The sequence below is a fragment of the Astatotilapia calliptera genome, chromosome 5, assembly GCF_964374335.1.
Source record: "Astatotilapia calliptera chromosome 5, fAstCal68.1, whole genome shotgun sequence".
Taxonomy (NCBI): domain Eukaryota; kingdom Metazoa; phylum Chordata; class Actinopteri; order Cichliformes; family Cichlidae; genus Astatotilapia; species Astatotilapia calliptera.
The window spans coordinates 20,190,538-20,206,447 of NC_137426.1; the positions used below are offsets into that span (position 1 = coordinate 20,190,538).

The 15,910-nt window shown below is 42.0% G+C and overlaps 1 protein-coding gene across 4 annotated transcripts in view; it reads left to right on the forward strand.

The window, feature by feature from the left end:
- Positions 1-15,910, forward strand: part of celsr2 (cadherin, EGF LAG seven-pass G-type receptor 2) — a 68,656-nt gene that overhangs the window by 8,770 nt on the left and 43,976 nt on the right. The window lies entirely within an intron of this gene.

Genomic DNA, 15,910 nt, shown 5'->3' on the forward strand with positions numbered 1-15,910 from the left:
TCTTGCATGTTTTATATCATGTCGCTTAAGTGTTATGAAGAGATTCCCATCACACTGCAGCATGAGACACAGGTTTTCATCCATGGGATTAGGCATTCTGCATCTGTATCCTTAGATCTGTCAGACTAGTGTTGACATACCCGGGGCCTCATCTACTTTTCCCAGGCAAGCGTGAGCCTGCATAAATAGGTGTTTGCATTTGATTGCAGAGATTGTTTCTCTGCTTTTCTTTCATCCGTAAAGCCCTGTTAATTTTCATATAGAAAGTGTAGCTAATCATTATCTCACACTGCTAAATGTGAGGTCCGCTCATTTGCCTGCATATTTGTTGCACTCTAAAGTGACTGGCACGGTTTAGCTTTATACTCCGCGAACTGCTAGAACATAGTACCCACCTCATCCCCAGTGTGACACCAGGACACTTTGTCCCTTTTAATCATATTCTGACTCCGAGCCAACACCGTGCCCCCACTTTGAAAGCGTGAGTGCTAAAATTTAACAGACAAACACGCCTCCACCACTAAAGACGGCAGAGCGATTCAGCTCACATCGCACTGCGGGTTGTGCAGGCGCTCAAGTTACATGGTGGACAGCGGGTATTGTCTCTGTCTGGTCACTGTATGGAGGGAACACCCTTTTAACTTTCAAGTGTGAGTCTGAAGTGGCTGCGGATGCTGCAAGGTTAAGCTGCTACTCTGTCAAATGTGTGTTCGAGCCAAAGCCGCTGGCATTAAGCTCGACCAACTGGGGAAGGCGACAAATATGCTCAAATGAGTCAAGATTTTGCCTTTTTTTTCTCAAAAGATAATTTGGCACATAAAATATCCAGACGCTTGAATTCCATGTTGGCTTTTTTATTTTTGTCAGATAAAACTACATGGCAGGAATTTTAATGGTGGGGACTCTGCTGCACCAAGTGCCATGTATATAACAGCCAACTCATTCACAGTGTGTGTAATTTCATTAGGATCTATTAAACCTTTAAGCTGTCTGCGGTTGGACTTTCTCGAGGGGATTGTCTTCTGTTACACTAGCCCATCAAGCTGCACATATCTGGTATATTTCTGTGTGTGTGTGTGTGTGTGGGCCTCAACAGCTGGACCGCCCTGATTACTTTTCTCCACACTCTCATATAATTAGTAGAGCCTGTGCTCTTTATGTTTGATAAATTTCGGTTTTCCTCTTGCCCTCGATTCGCAGGAATCAAAGTCACTGCTTACGAAGCTCGAGTCATCTGTAACGGCTAACTCCTTCCATTCTTCCTGCCTCCCTCCCTGGATGGCGTTAGTCACACTCGCAGGCTTGCGTGGAATGTTTGTAGCACTGTTTCTTTTCTTTTTTTATCCCTTTAACATCACCTATCACCTTGATCCTGTTTCTCTTTCCCTCTTTTTGTTTGCCTGTCACCATTTCCCATTTTTCTCCTATCTGCCCGGGTCTATGGCTCTCACCCCTGCAACCTCCACTGTTCCCTCCCATCATTTCGAGCTCCTCCACCCTCCCTCTTTATCCCCGTCCTCCCCTTCCTCTCCCTCCCTCCTTTGACTGTTGTCCCCCCTCCTCCCCTTCTCTCTCTCCCCTGTGAAAGGAAGAATGCCTAAGAGAAATGCTTTGTTAAGCACACAGTTGTCATGGAGAACCCAGCAATGCCTGAGAAATTCCTTGTGGGTGGGGATGAGGGGGTAAGGCCTCTTTTGTGGAGCAAAGATAGGGGGGGAGGGGAGACCCATAAAGTTCTAAAGAGCAACTGTCCGCATCTCCGTTTTTCCAGTGAAGCATGTAAGGCTCTCTGTGGACCTGTAATGCTGCGGGACACACTGACCTGTCCTGCCGGCTGCTTTCATTTTAACAGGACACGAAGAGAGTCGGCCGACACCTGACTGCAGATATAAAGTTTCCATCCGCTGTGTTTTTGAACGCTAAAGTGCATGTGAGACTTCAGAGGCACTCTGCTTTGAAAGCACCAGAGAGTTTTAAGCACATGGACATTTGATAGTGTCCTCTTTAAGCTCTTTGATTTGTGACACAGATGCACTCAGAGGGTCTCCAATTTCTTGCCGCCCGCATGTTTCTTGGCAGCAAAACATCCTCCCGTGGGCCTCGCTGCTGCACGCTTGGGTGCGCTGAAGGTCCAGAGGTGGTGAGGTAGTGCAGACTGAAGGTGCGGGTGAGATGGGGTGGAGGGGCGGGTGAATGACATCATCTATGTGTTTGGAGGGGAAATCATGTTTGGGATTAAGGCCGGCGCATCGCTGGGGCGAGGCCTTGCGGTGCTTGCATATATCGTAGCATTGTCCTGCATTGTCCTCGAGATCCCAGCAGACAATCGGAGTGGGCTCTGTCTGCTGCTGCCCCCACCGCCCGCCCCCACCCCTCTAACCTCCTTGTGCCTTTGTGTCCACTTGTTTGCACCAGTCCTGTCCGCTACGGGAGAGTCTCACCAGACCTGCTGTTCCTTCATGTATTACACGGTTTGCAGTTCAGTCTGTTGCAGAAAGCTTTTGGTGAATCACCAAGAAAACAAACAAACAAACAAACAAAAACAACAACACATAAATCTCAAGTACAGTGAGTCCTTATCAGACGTACTTGCTACAGGAACGATAGTGGAGCGCACAACTAACTCCACATAAAAAATGTGAAAAAGGATCCGATATGTTGGCTCACCAAATATCCTTATCCGTCTCAAACACCTTATATCGGTCGGACTATAGCGAATGCATAATATGAACTGGTCACTACCATATTATGGTAGTGACCAGTTCAGGGCATACCATGCCTCCAGTCATATGACAGCTGGAGTAAAAGCCCACTGCGAGCATGAATTGGATAAGTAGAAGAAAATGGATGGATAAATGTAGCTGTTCAAATGGATACAAGTAATAGTTAAAGGGTTGAAAAAGGTGAATTTGAAATGGTAAACTGTCTAAATCTACAGCTGGTGGATGAAATGCAAATTTGTCCAAAAACAACATAAGCGACAGTTAAACTGTGTGAAAAACTTTGAAAGTTTATCTCTCTATGCTGTGGGGGTGCATCAGGGCTGGGAGGCACAGCTCTCCAACAACAACAGCATTGACAACAACAACACACAGAGCACTTTCTTGTCTCCTGTGCAGTGACGATAACACCAAAGCTCCACCCGAGTCCAGAAATCACTACGAGAAAAGACGTTTCTCACACTGTGAACGTGACAGATTATGTTTATTCAACAGCCTGTTGCCTTTACGCTACATTGCACTCATTTAGTACTGAACCAGGCCGAGATTTCACAGTGACCTGGTTTCATATGCTTCAGCTCTGCAGTTCAACCTGTCAACACAGGACCGTTAGACACGAGGGTACGAAGTGCGACTGGTAGAGGTGGTGAACCCTGGAGTGCAGAATTTTAAGAGGTTTCATTGCTGACTGAATTATGTTAAGACAGACTGAAGGGTGGGGAGCTAACTACACAGATGGTGTCATCCTGAGTTAGCTGAAATGGTGTGTTTACACTTTCACAGTCTGGTGGCATTTGAATGAATGAATAACTATTTTTAGAGTTCACTTAGGTTCTTTTTTTACTTTTAGCACCTTTCCTGATCTGGACTGAATGTTTTCCACATCGTCTTCTAAAAATATCTCCCCTGTCACAGTGTGCAAAGTTTTTTTTTCTTTTTTTCTTTTAAAGCAGAGCTATCAAAGACAGAAACCAGCTCTGTTTTGCTGACTCCTGCTTCAAAGCATCTCAGTTGGATGACAGTTGTTACTTTGCTGTTGGATGCTCAGGATCCAACATCATTCGCTGTTGGTATGTTTGAGTAGCGGCCTCCTGCTTGGTCACGTCTCTGCATGCTAATGTCTCTTTACTGTTGCGCTGACATTGGTTTTTCTTTGATATGTAAATGTTCAGATTCGAGGAGCTCGAATTCTTTTCTGTGACTCTGAAGCCGCTTCGCTGTAGAGGAAAGGAAATCTGTGGGCTGCCCTCTTGTTGCAGGTTTTCAGAAACAGCAGAAAAGTGTCATCAGGGGATGCTCTGGCAGGGTCCACAAATGAGTACTGATGGCCTCTCTCCAGCCAAGTCAGCTTTCCTGTGGAATGGAGAAATCAAGAGAGGGATTTACTCCGACTCCCCAGGATTGAAATCCTTGGGTTGACATTGAGCTACACAAGCAGTTTTCATTATTGACTTCACGGGCGGTGGAGGAAATGTGTTGTTGTGGTGTGGTTATCATTACAGCTGATCTCTGGTCTCTTTCTATTTAAACCTAACTGCTCTGCAGAAAACAATAAAAACAAAATTTATTTAACTTGTATTTTCTTAATGAAACGGTGTCAAATCACATAAATAAACTTGCTCACGGGTAGTTATGATGCTCGGTGTATTTTTTGCTGCTTGATGTAATGGCTCTAACACTGCTCAGATACAGATCGCAGTAAATCTGCTGCGTAGGAGTTTTCAGCGTGCCGGCCGTTCCCTCCCGCGTGCGAGAGCTGCAAGTGGGCTTTCTGTTAAAGCACGAGCTGTTTGTGTTCAGTTGTGTTGTTTTTCCCAACAATGCACTTGAGGTTGGAAGGGCTATACAAAAACCAAGCGCACATTTGCTTCTGTCGCCTGTCACCGTCTGTAAGGCTTTGAGCTGCAGTTGTTCAAATATGTTTCTCTTGATTAGAGAAGCTCTCCCTGCTTTTCTCTCCAGGCTGTTACTTCCTCAGCTGTGTTGACTTCGAAGACAGCAATATAAATGTATGATGATAGCGGATAGTGTCGCTCAATGCACACAAATCATCCCACAACATTAAAACCACCTGCTTTTTGTCGCTGGGGCATGGCTACAGTTGCTTGGTGGGAGTTTAGAGAATTGGGCTTGTGCCGCCGCTCGATGATGCTCGACGCCATGAGGTTAATATTAAAGACACCAAGATTTCTCAGTGCAAGTGAAATGTTAGGAGTCAGTACATTTGAAGCTCTATTAAGAAATCTACTGTATATATTTGCAGGCTTAACAATTTTGAGAACAAGATCACTGTGGGCTTAACGGATATAAGGTTTGGCACCACATGCAGTCAGTGTTCATTGTGGAGACACTGGCGTGGTTGTCTGTTCATGGGAAAGTGATTTAGGTGTATTTTTTAAATTTGTTTTTCTCTTCTTTTTGTGTTATGTGACTTGTTTTGCTTCTATGGAGTATGAGTCTGGAATAATTAAGGATTGATTGATTGATCAGATTGAGATCTGGCAGTGTGGAGGTTGCTGCTGCTGCTGCCCTGAGGGGGTGTGTTTTGTCTGCAGTAATAATTAGCTGGTTGGTACGTGTCAAAGTAACCTCCACATGAATGTCAGGGCCTAAGGTTTCCCAACAGAACATTACGCTGCACTGCAATGAAATGATCACAGCTTATCATGTCACCTGTTCAGACAAGCAGACAAATTATTAGTAAGTAAATAAAGTTTATTTTGAAACAAAGAGCAGTCAAAGAGTCCTTAACAAAGGTAAATAGCTAAAAACCAGCCCACGCCAAAGTAAAGTGGACACACAAACACTACCCAGAATGCATTTCTCAACAGATGAGTTTAAGCTGCTTTTAAAGGATGTCAAAGAGTCAAAGGTGTGAAAAGAGCACGGTAAGCTGTTCCACAGTTTAGGCTTGTAAGGAACAATCCACCTTATGTTTCAGACAGAATTATATTGATCAGTTGTTTTAAAGAGCTCACTACACTACGATCAGCTGTAAGTTGTGTCATTGCAAAGTGGAAGCATTTAGAAACAAAACCAAATTGCAGTTAAAGAGCAGGGTCTCTGAGTCACCAATGCTCTGTTGACACAGTAACTGCAGAGCTCCAGACCTCCTCTGGCACTAACATCAGCACAAAGACTGTGCGCTGGGAGCTTCACGGCATGGGTGTCCGAGGCCAAGCAGCTCCTGGCAGCGTAATATATAGGTGGCCCAGTATGTTTTTCCACATTGTGCATATAAATGGATCCACTCAAATATGTTAAACCTTCTCATAGAAGTGTGTTTGGCAGTAAAATCAAAAATATGTGTTTAGATTTCATTTGACAAAAGCAGATGAAATATAGACAGAAAACAGGAAGAAGCAAAAAGTATTGTTTAGTCTAAAGTAAATATAAAAGGCCAAACAACGTGTCTAAAGAGCAGGAATTGACACATTATGCATCATCTGTATAATTTCCATAAAATGCAAAGTTCTTTATTCTGAAGCTCTAACATCAGATTTTATATATGTTTGAATAAAAAATACAATTCAGAGATTTAGGGATTATTGCTGAGTGTTAAGACACCTTTGAAGCGATTGATAGGGTACAATTTAGAAAAAAAGTCTTCTGAAAATTCTCCAAGTCTTGTCGATTGTCAGTTTTAAGTTTTTAAGCTGGTGGGTCTTTGTGGGGGAACCTGTGGAGTGTTGGACTCAGTGTTAAAAAATCTTAGCTGTGGCTCTGTGCAACCTCCCTGTGGTGTGACTGAGCCTTTGGTCTTTCCTGAGAAGCTTTTCTCAATTTCTGATGAGTGGATGATGATGTGAGCTGCTGCTGGTGGGTGGAAGCCTGGCAGGATTTGTTAGAGCATTTTATGCAGAGGGGTTGTGGTACTGGTAGTGGTGGGGGTGGTGGGATGTCAGCCTCAGCCTTTGCTTGTCTAAAGGGGATCAGTAAAGGAGGGGAGTGAGGAGGGGTTAGGGGTAATGGGATGAAAAAGCTACCCCTCCGTGCAATGCCTCACTTCCACCTACTAACCAGCCAACAGTCTCCATTCAGACCGCAGCTGAGTGTGCTTCACCTTTCAGCCCTGCTTAATTCAAACAGGCCACATTTTATTGCGCCCCATTTTGATCAAAAGAACCCGAGACTCCTGCTTCTGAATTAAATGAACACCAAACTGAGTCCTCTTAGCTTTAATTAAGGAGGAACTGGATAAGCTTGATCTAATAGATATTAGGCAATTTTAAAGTCTGCCAGGGAACTGGGCCGCAGTGCTCCGTCACCACCACGACAGACTTTTTGTTCACTCAATTTCAACTCAGCCCACACGAGTACTTACCAGTGTCTGTCCAAGACTGATTTGAGCGTTTCTTTTTAATTGGAAGAAGTTGATAGAAGCTCAGCTTGCTCACTGGTATGAAGGTGGGTATTAAGCCTGTTGTCGTGCTGGGCTTTAGTCTCTTCCTGTGTGTTCAAATTAAGTTGTTTCCCAAGGAAACAATGATCAAAAAGAAGAAAAACAAAAACCTCCATAAAATTGTTAAAAGGAGTTTGTGTGGTTTAATTTTTATTAATTACCTTCCATGAAAATTGCTTCAATTTGAATGTAAGTTGTTAAGTCAAAATTCAGCACAACACAAGTTGTCTTCTGTAACCTCAAACTTGTTTTCATACCGACAGGTCGCAGCACCTGTAAAGTTTAGCCACAGACTGACAAACAGGCCATAAATGTGTCTCAAAGTAGCGACGCGAGTGAGCCGCTACAAGAAGAACAAGTTAACTGTGAATGAATCAGGGTCCCAAACACACATGCAGAGTTCAAGTAATTAGTCTGTGTGATTAAAGGCAGCTCCAGGGGAAGAGTATTTAATTTAAATTAAATGAGTGTGTGTCCCTGTTATTGTTGGCCCGACAGAGCCTGCGGTCTCTGTGGTTTGTTTGATTGACTGTGCGGTATGAACGTCTTGCCTTTCTGTGACCTTGTGTGGACACAACTGTAAAGTGTTGGTTAATCATACATAAATGTAATACTTCTGACAGTAGTTTCACACTACAGTAAGCTTGTTAATATTATACTAATACTTAGTGAAGAACTCTTGGAGTGGAGCTGCTTTCACTGAGTTTCACTAGACTGAAAGTTGATATTCAGATAAAACTTGTCATTGTAACTGACCCTAAAAACCTCAGAAACATGGTGTCTAACCAGATGCTTACTCTGGCATTACCTGGGTGTCTGGTAACACTGTGAGGAATCTTGGAGCCATTTTATGGCCTTCAATGTGCATATTACACTCATATGTAGGACCGCTGTCTTTAATCTGCACAATATCTCTAAGAATAGAAGCATCCTATCTCAGAGTGAGTAATAGATGCTGATGATGTATTACTCATGCATTAAGTACTTCTAGGCTGGACTATTCAGTATTATCAGGATTTTGATTATTCCTGTTGTGATAAAGCTTGTAGTTAGGGCTGGATCAGGATCACGTGACCTTGAACTCTCCCTTAGTTATGCTGCTACAGATTTAAGCTGTTTTTTAATTTTTCTCTGCTTTCTTCCGTCCCGGTTTCTTCCTGCAAAAAGGGAGTTTTTCCATCCCACTGTCACATAGTGCTTGTTCATAGGTGGTCACGTGATTGCTGGGGTTTTCTCTGAGCGGTTGTGGCGCAGTGAAAGAGGGGGTCATCTACCACGGTTGGTGGATTGATCCCCTGCTCCTTTAGTCTGCATGTCAAAGAATCCTTAAGCGTGATACTGAACACGTCGCCCCTGATGTGCCCATCAGGCATTAAGACATCAAGGTTAGTGCAGATATGTCAGTAGCAATAAGACAGACATGAACATGGACCTTCTGAGACGTTTTGTACAGAATATAACTGATCGGTATTTTGTAATATTTATTTCTGATTAATATGCTTTTGATTTTCTCTTGGTATTTCTTTTCATTTTTTTTTATTTATATCTTTCCTTAAGTATGCAAATAAGAAAAACAAACCTGTAAGTTTGCAGAGCGACTCGCAGGTCGGAGCTGTAAAGGCTGCGAACTGCAAACACATTTGCAGGCCTTATCCCTCCGAAGTGATTTTTAATTTATGCTCTTCCTGCTGATCTTAGAAATGGGACCCCGGCTTTGTGCTCTTTGATGTACTGAGTACTCGGTGCATGCTGCACATACTGTAGCGCGTTTCTTCTGAACAACTAAGACAGGCTCTGCTCAACCTCATTACCTTCTTACCCAGAGGTTCCCCCCCCAACATGACACAGTTCTGCAGCGAAACACACAGCCCCCTCTGAAGCAGCATCAACCTCTCCAGGTCACAGATTAAATGCTGTTGTGCTTGAGTGAGATGTTCTTTGGGTGCTATCATTAGACATGTGATGAATGGCTGTTTGAGTGCCATTGTTTATCAGCTCTCCACTGTCATTATGATAAATGCTATTTTTATAGTAGGTCTAATGTGTTTCCCATCCCCACTGTAACAGGAGGTGTTGTCATTGGCTCAGTGTTTAACCAGCACATTAGTGTTTAATGTGTGTGTGTGACATCTGCTAAAGTTGCTCTGAGCAAGAGCGAGCAACACCGTCAGTGCTGACATAATATAAATAATGTCCATATTTCAGACAGTACTAACTATAAAAAGATCTAGCATGCTAAACTTGGCATGCTAATTTTAGCATTTTAGTATGCTAACATTTGCTAATTAGCACCAAATACAAAGTACAGCTGAGGCTGCTGAAAATATCATGAGTTTAGCATGCATTTATTAATAACTTACAGCCCTTTTTTAACTTGGTGAAAACGCTAAAATTATTAAACTTGGATGGCATAACTTTGCAGATCAGGTAAAGGTTCACAGACTTAACTGAGGTAATAAGGGGTTTGGTACACAGGAAGAGCAGAGAAAGGAAAAAATCCGGAAACAGAACTGTGAAAGAAATCCAGGTGGAACAGGTAATCACACAGGAAAGAGGCACAAGAGGGCAGGGAAATAAAATCCACAAAAAATGAGAAAGATACAGTGATTGAGACATTTCAGTTAAGACTCTAAATGGCGCTCGAGGAAAGTTACTGGGAAATTTGAATGTGCATACTCGAGTAAACAGAAATCCATGTTTCAGGTGTTTCAGCCATATTTTTGGAGCAACCAGCCGATTAACATTGCTACACTAAAAAATATAACCAAAAATCTTCTAAGGACATTCAAGTATCCTTAGAATCTTACAATCTTGTGTACAGTTAAATGCAGTGTTGGGTAAGTTACTTTAAAATAGTAACTTAGTTACATTACTAGTTACTTCTCTCAAAAGTAACTCAGTTACTTCAAGTTACTCGTTACTTTCAAAGTAACTAGTTACTAGGGCTCAGCGTTTAACCAGCACATTAGTGTTTAACACACGAATATGTTTGTGACGTCTGCTAAAGAGCAAGAGTAACACGGACAGTGCTGACATAAAAAAGCCACTTCCTGGTTTTCGTTAATTAGCTTTTGTCTCTCTCTGTCTCTCTGCTAGCTTTTAGCCGTCTGAAGGTGAAACCTGCTGTGTCTTTTTCTTTAGAGAGGTTTGTGTTCCTTGGTGTTACAGGCCATCAGGCTGCTGAACACGTCATAGACACCTCAGCTTCACTACTGGAACTTCAACATTATGCACTCCACACTGTATATAAATGCCACTTGTTTTGCACATATTCAACTCTGTATATTTTATATATTTTATTATTATTATTATTATTTTTTTTTTTTTTTTTTTTTTTTTTTTTACTATTTAATTTGTAAAAGTGTGTATACACACACACACACACACACACACACACACATGTAGGAAAATATTTAGTATACACATCCAGAAATGCATACACTATTATATATTGTACATATATTTATTAGTTTCAGGTTGGCCATTCTTGTATTTTGCTCGTTTGTGTTGTTGTGTTTGCACATCTCTGTTGCTTGTGGGGCTCGCACACAAGAATTTCACTCGCATGTGCTGTGCCAGTGTGCCTGCACATGTGATGTGACAATAAAAGTGATTTGATTTGATTTGATTTGATTTGATTTGAGTGAGATGCAGCTAGTCTTGTTTTTTTGTTTTCTTTTTGTTATCCCATCTCACCTTAAAATTCAAAATAACATCTTCCAGCATACAGAGAGGAGGGTAAATAGCTGATAAACTGTCACTTCACAGTTCAGGGGGACTCAGAGGGCCTGGGTTAGTGTCACAGTGCTGGGTGATGTCTCTGTCCTCTCAGTAACTTGGTCACACAGTCTTTCTGATCTTTATCCACCATGACTTTGTTGACATTTTCTGGGATTCAGCTGGGAGATTTGATGGCAACTTTGTGGTCTAATTAGACCAGTCTCAGTGATTTGTTCTCTCTCTTGCTCTTTGTCCTGACCTTTCTCTCAGTCTTAGCCACTAAGACCCAGAGAAAGCTTTAAAAAGAAATCCATATAGTCTGGTTTGAGTATATATTTCCTTATATCAAGCACTTCATTGTAAAGATTCTTTGTGTCCATATAATTCATGCCAATGAATTATTTGATTTTCCTTACCATTAAAGCCAGGCTTTGTTGATATTTCAGAAATGCAAAGCTGAGCATTTCTCCTGTGCAACATCCTGGCTGATAATTTATGTTCTTGGCTTGGAGGCCTCAACCTACAGTCAAAGGAGGCCCGTCTGCATCTCTGAGAGACCTCTCTGTAAATCATAATGAGACAACCTGTTTACATTAGTCTCTTTATTACTGGAAATGTATTTGGCTCTGATGACATGCTGGATTTTACGTTAGAAAAGGTGAGTCATGACCTTCAGAGTGCTGTGTTTACAATACAGACGATTCAGCTTTTATCAGACAGTGCCTGTGCTCGTCTCACTCTTAACTTAAAAGCAATAAATGCGTCAAAATCTGTGCACGTATTAAATTATAAATGCAAAAAGTCTTGCTGTTGACTAATGACTAAACTAACCATCTCGCCTCTGCTTGTATTGACGTATAGCTCGCCACCACCCACACACACACACACACACACACACACACACAATGCTGTACATAGCCTTGGCAGTGCTGCAGCCACAGTGTGTGTTTAATCTTTTCCCTGGCGCCACTTCCTAGCTGAGAGCATTCCTGGCACCCAGAGGCCCAGAGGGGTTGGAGTTGTGGGCTGAAAGCAGTGTCACACTTCAGAGCTGGCAACTTGTCTTGTTACCAACTAAGCATCTCTCTTTTCCTCCTTTTCTGGCCCAAAATGCTTCGCTTGCCCTCCGTTCCTTCAGCGAAGTATCCTTCCATGGAGAATGACCTCTTTGAAGGATGGTCTGGTTCCTTTCAGTGGAGATTCTCCTCGCGCTCAGTTTCCCAGCGCTGCGTCTACCTCTGGAGCGCTGCCCGAGTCCCCCATCCAAGAATGTGAATTGGCAGAGGACATAATTAAGGCGATGTCTCTCCTCATACATGGTCTAACCTTTAAGAGCCCCGGTTCACTGAGAGCTGTGTTGTTCTGGCTACTGTTGCTGCAGAGTATCAGTTAATATACGACTTGAATAGATGAAATGGGTTGTTGTTTTCTAATTTAGTTTTCTAATAGAAAGTGTGTCTACAGTTTGCAAAAAGCACTGCGTTACGTTAAAGTTTTACTACTACTTTATTTAGTAGTAGTAAAACGCTCTGCTGCGGCAGCATGCAAGAAACAAAGCCCAAACAGGGTATTTCTTTAGTAGTAAGCAGATGAAGAATCACATACCTAAATTCGTCCATATAATCATAAAGTCTTTATATTTTCCACGGTGGGCAAAAAATGGAAAATTAAATATTTCAATTTAGTCTGTGGAAATATGTTTCTAATGTACTGTATGTTTCACTTGGAAAATAATCAAGATGTTATCAGATAAGCTATCAGAAAGTAATTTCAGAGACAAATCGTAGCAGACTGTCACTAAAATCACTGGTTTAAGCCCTGAATACACTGAAATAACAGGTCGATTATCCTGTGAAACCTCATATTTACATAATTACATAATGAAAACTGTAACTTTGTAGCTTCTGCTTCAAATTAGTTTTTTTCTAAAAGAAGATAGAGCATCATCTGCCTTTGTCTTCTCTTTGTCACCTTCTAGACTCTTATCTGCAAACATTTCCTTGTGTACACAGGTGTGTGTGTGTGTGTGTGTGTGTGTGTGTGTGTGTGTGTGTGTGTGTGTGTGTGTGTGTGTGTGTGTGTGTGTGTGTGTGTGTGTGTGTGTGTGTGTTTACAGTAGAGTGTGAATTAGGAGCGACCCTCCTTGTTTTTGGTCTTTGATTTATTCCCTGCACTTCCTCTGCTAAGGCCCTGTATTATTACAGTGCTGGAAGCGCTTGAGTGAAAACTGAAGGATTAAAGCCGTGTCAAACATGCTTCTCTGTCTCACTTCCTCTATGAGCCCCCCTCTCCACTCGTCCCCATCCCACCCTCCTCTTCTTCTCCTCCCCCTCCCCCCCTCCCCTTGGCACTTTGTGTTTAAACTTGTCTGGTGCCAAAACAGGGATCTGGTAACTTTGAGCAGTGCTGTTTGTGTGAGTCCTGCTCACAGGTTCTGCTCTCTGGCCGGCGTCCAGACACCCCAAACAAAGCGTCCCATTGATTGTTTTGGAGGGAGAGGCCGAGGCTTGTTTTAGTGACACATTTGATTTGATTAAACCCGCTTTGTGTTTGCTCTCGAGGCTACAGAAACCCGCGGGCCGGCTAGATAGACAAAATGATAGTGGTCTCTCGCCGTGACCTCAAAGTAAGCCTGTGTAGCTTTTTAAAGGCGGATTGATGTAAGCTTCCTCTTGGAAAATAAGAATGTTTCAGTCTTTAAATAGACTGGTTCAAAATAATCAAATACAGATTATGGTGTTATTCTGCGATTACGGTGGCTGCAGTAGTGGCATTTCAGCAAAAGCCACTTAGGATTAATTAAGACACATGAACTTTTGCATCAGCCTTATTCTGACATTTTGCTATAAATGCTTAGAATAGAAATGATTGTACATGCTTCTTTCACTGCTGCTGTTGATTTTTGAGCATTTTTAAATAATTTGTTGGCATAAAAAGGGAAAAAGAGAATGTTTGTACAGCTCAAAGTGTTTGAACATTGTCAAAGTGTTTTGGCAATTTATATTTATGATGACGATAAAGCAAGAGATGTGCCATGTACATTTAAACTGGTCCTAAATGTTAGGAGAACATTTAGCAGAAAGGAATTAGGTTTTCAACAATGCAGTGCAAACTGTTTGTTGTGTAACTGTATGCTGGCTTTGGCCCTTTGTTACTGGGCAGAAAGCCAAATGATCCAGGTTAGGAAGTACATTTGTGTTAGACTGTTTCTATCAACTGGATTTAGAGCAACATTGAAGCTGTAACAGACCAAAAAAAAAAAAGGTTTTGTGCTTGTTAGCCACGCACTGGACTTCCCTGTGTGCTCCTTACTCACATCAAGGCTGTTTTCATTATAATTTTACTCCTCAGTGAGCAGTGCTCCGACTCGTACTGTTCAACTTCCAGCTCATACTTGCTGATGAGCATTTTTACTTTATTGTAAATGGGCTCACAGTGGGGGGAAAATAACCCAAAAATATCAGCTCAGCAAAGTCATAAGTCAGTGCAAATGTTGGCCTGATATGATGCAACATAATGTCTACATTAGAAAGTGGACTCTTTAGTAAAGACCTAACACACAAATTCATGCAGTCAAGACATCATGTACAACAGCAGGAGTAAAACAACACTGGATTCAGAGCTGAACATTTGAAGTGTACTGATAATTAAATGCTACCAGGATCTGGTTTTAAAAACAAGAGATCCGCTGAGCTGAGAATTGCTGAAAGTGGTGAATTTGAGACTCGAGGCTTTCAGCGTGGCATGTATAATGAAGTAGCATCTCTGCTTCCGGACAAAGAAAGCAAAGAGTGAGCTGTGAATACAGGCGTGAAATTGCTGATTAGAAAGTTGGAATGTATTGAAAGAAAACATACACTTGTTCTCTCTTAGGCTGGCATTCATTTCTTATCTACTCTGGCACAAAACAAGAAAAACTCCCGTCTGAGCCAAGAACAAGTAAAAAGGTGTTATTATTATAATATTTATCAAAACACCAATTTGTACATTATTGTGGCTACTGTCTTTGCTTTATATCACCGTCCTGAGCATTAGGAAAGATGCTGCTACATTGTGTGGAACAGCTGTGTAAAGCCACCACCATTCACCTCCATGCACCGTCATCTGTCCTGCTGTTACAGCTGCTCCGTGTGTTGGCGAGACTCAAGTTTAGATTATTATAATATACTTTGGAGGATAAAAACATCCTGTTATTTCAATTACATTATGATGGCGTGGCATATTTTTCCTCAACTTCCCCAAATCAAATGTATGTGTGTGTGTGTGTGTGTGTGTGTGTGTGTGTGTCAGATCAAAGTCAAGGATTGCTTAATACTAATATTATTTATTATTTAAAACACATTAATGAGCTGCAACATTGCTCTACATTCCTATATGACTGTGAACACTGACACGTCTGAGTCACTCCTATGTATACATGCCTGCTTTTTTCAAATGCTGCAGCACCAACTGTTAACTCATGTCTGAAAATAGTCCCCGAACAAATACAGCGTTTACTTTCCTCTGAGTAACCGACTGCATCTAGCTTCTTCGAAGTGTATTACTTCCTAAATCAAAGTGGATTTTTTAGTGACGCGTGCTTTGACATTTGTGTGATTGGGAAGGCCGGTAAGCTGAGAGCCGCAGATCGACTAATGCCTCGTTGTTTTTCATCTTTTAAAGATTTTTCGTGACAACGTGACATAAAACCTGGAGTACATTCAGCCTTCTTCATCCAACCCACACACCAGCACTTCGCAATCGTCCCCATCGCTCTACTATTGGCTACCGTTTTGAAGCACTGAGTACGGCGTTTTGGCCGTCGACATGTTTTCTTTAGAGCAGCAAACAACCATATTTGGACGAGAAGGTGGAGTGCTGTGTTCATTAGTAAGCTGCATCCGTAGGCTGTACGTATGCATCCTGCAGACACAGATATCTGATTGTTAGTGCAGCTTACATTTAAACAAAAATAATGCACGTATTTCACTCACTGGGAAAACAAATGGAGCCCAGACTTCTTGGGTGGGTTGTTAGCTCAGTTAACTGCATGGTAAGACATAATATTTTCCAGGAAATCACCACGAGT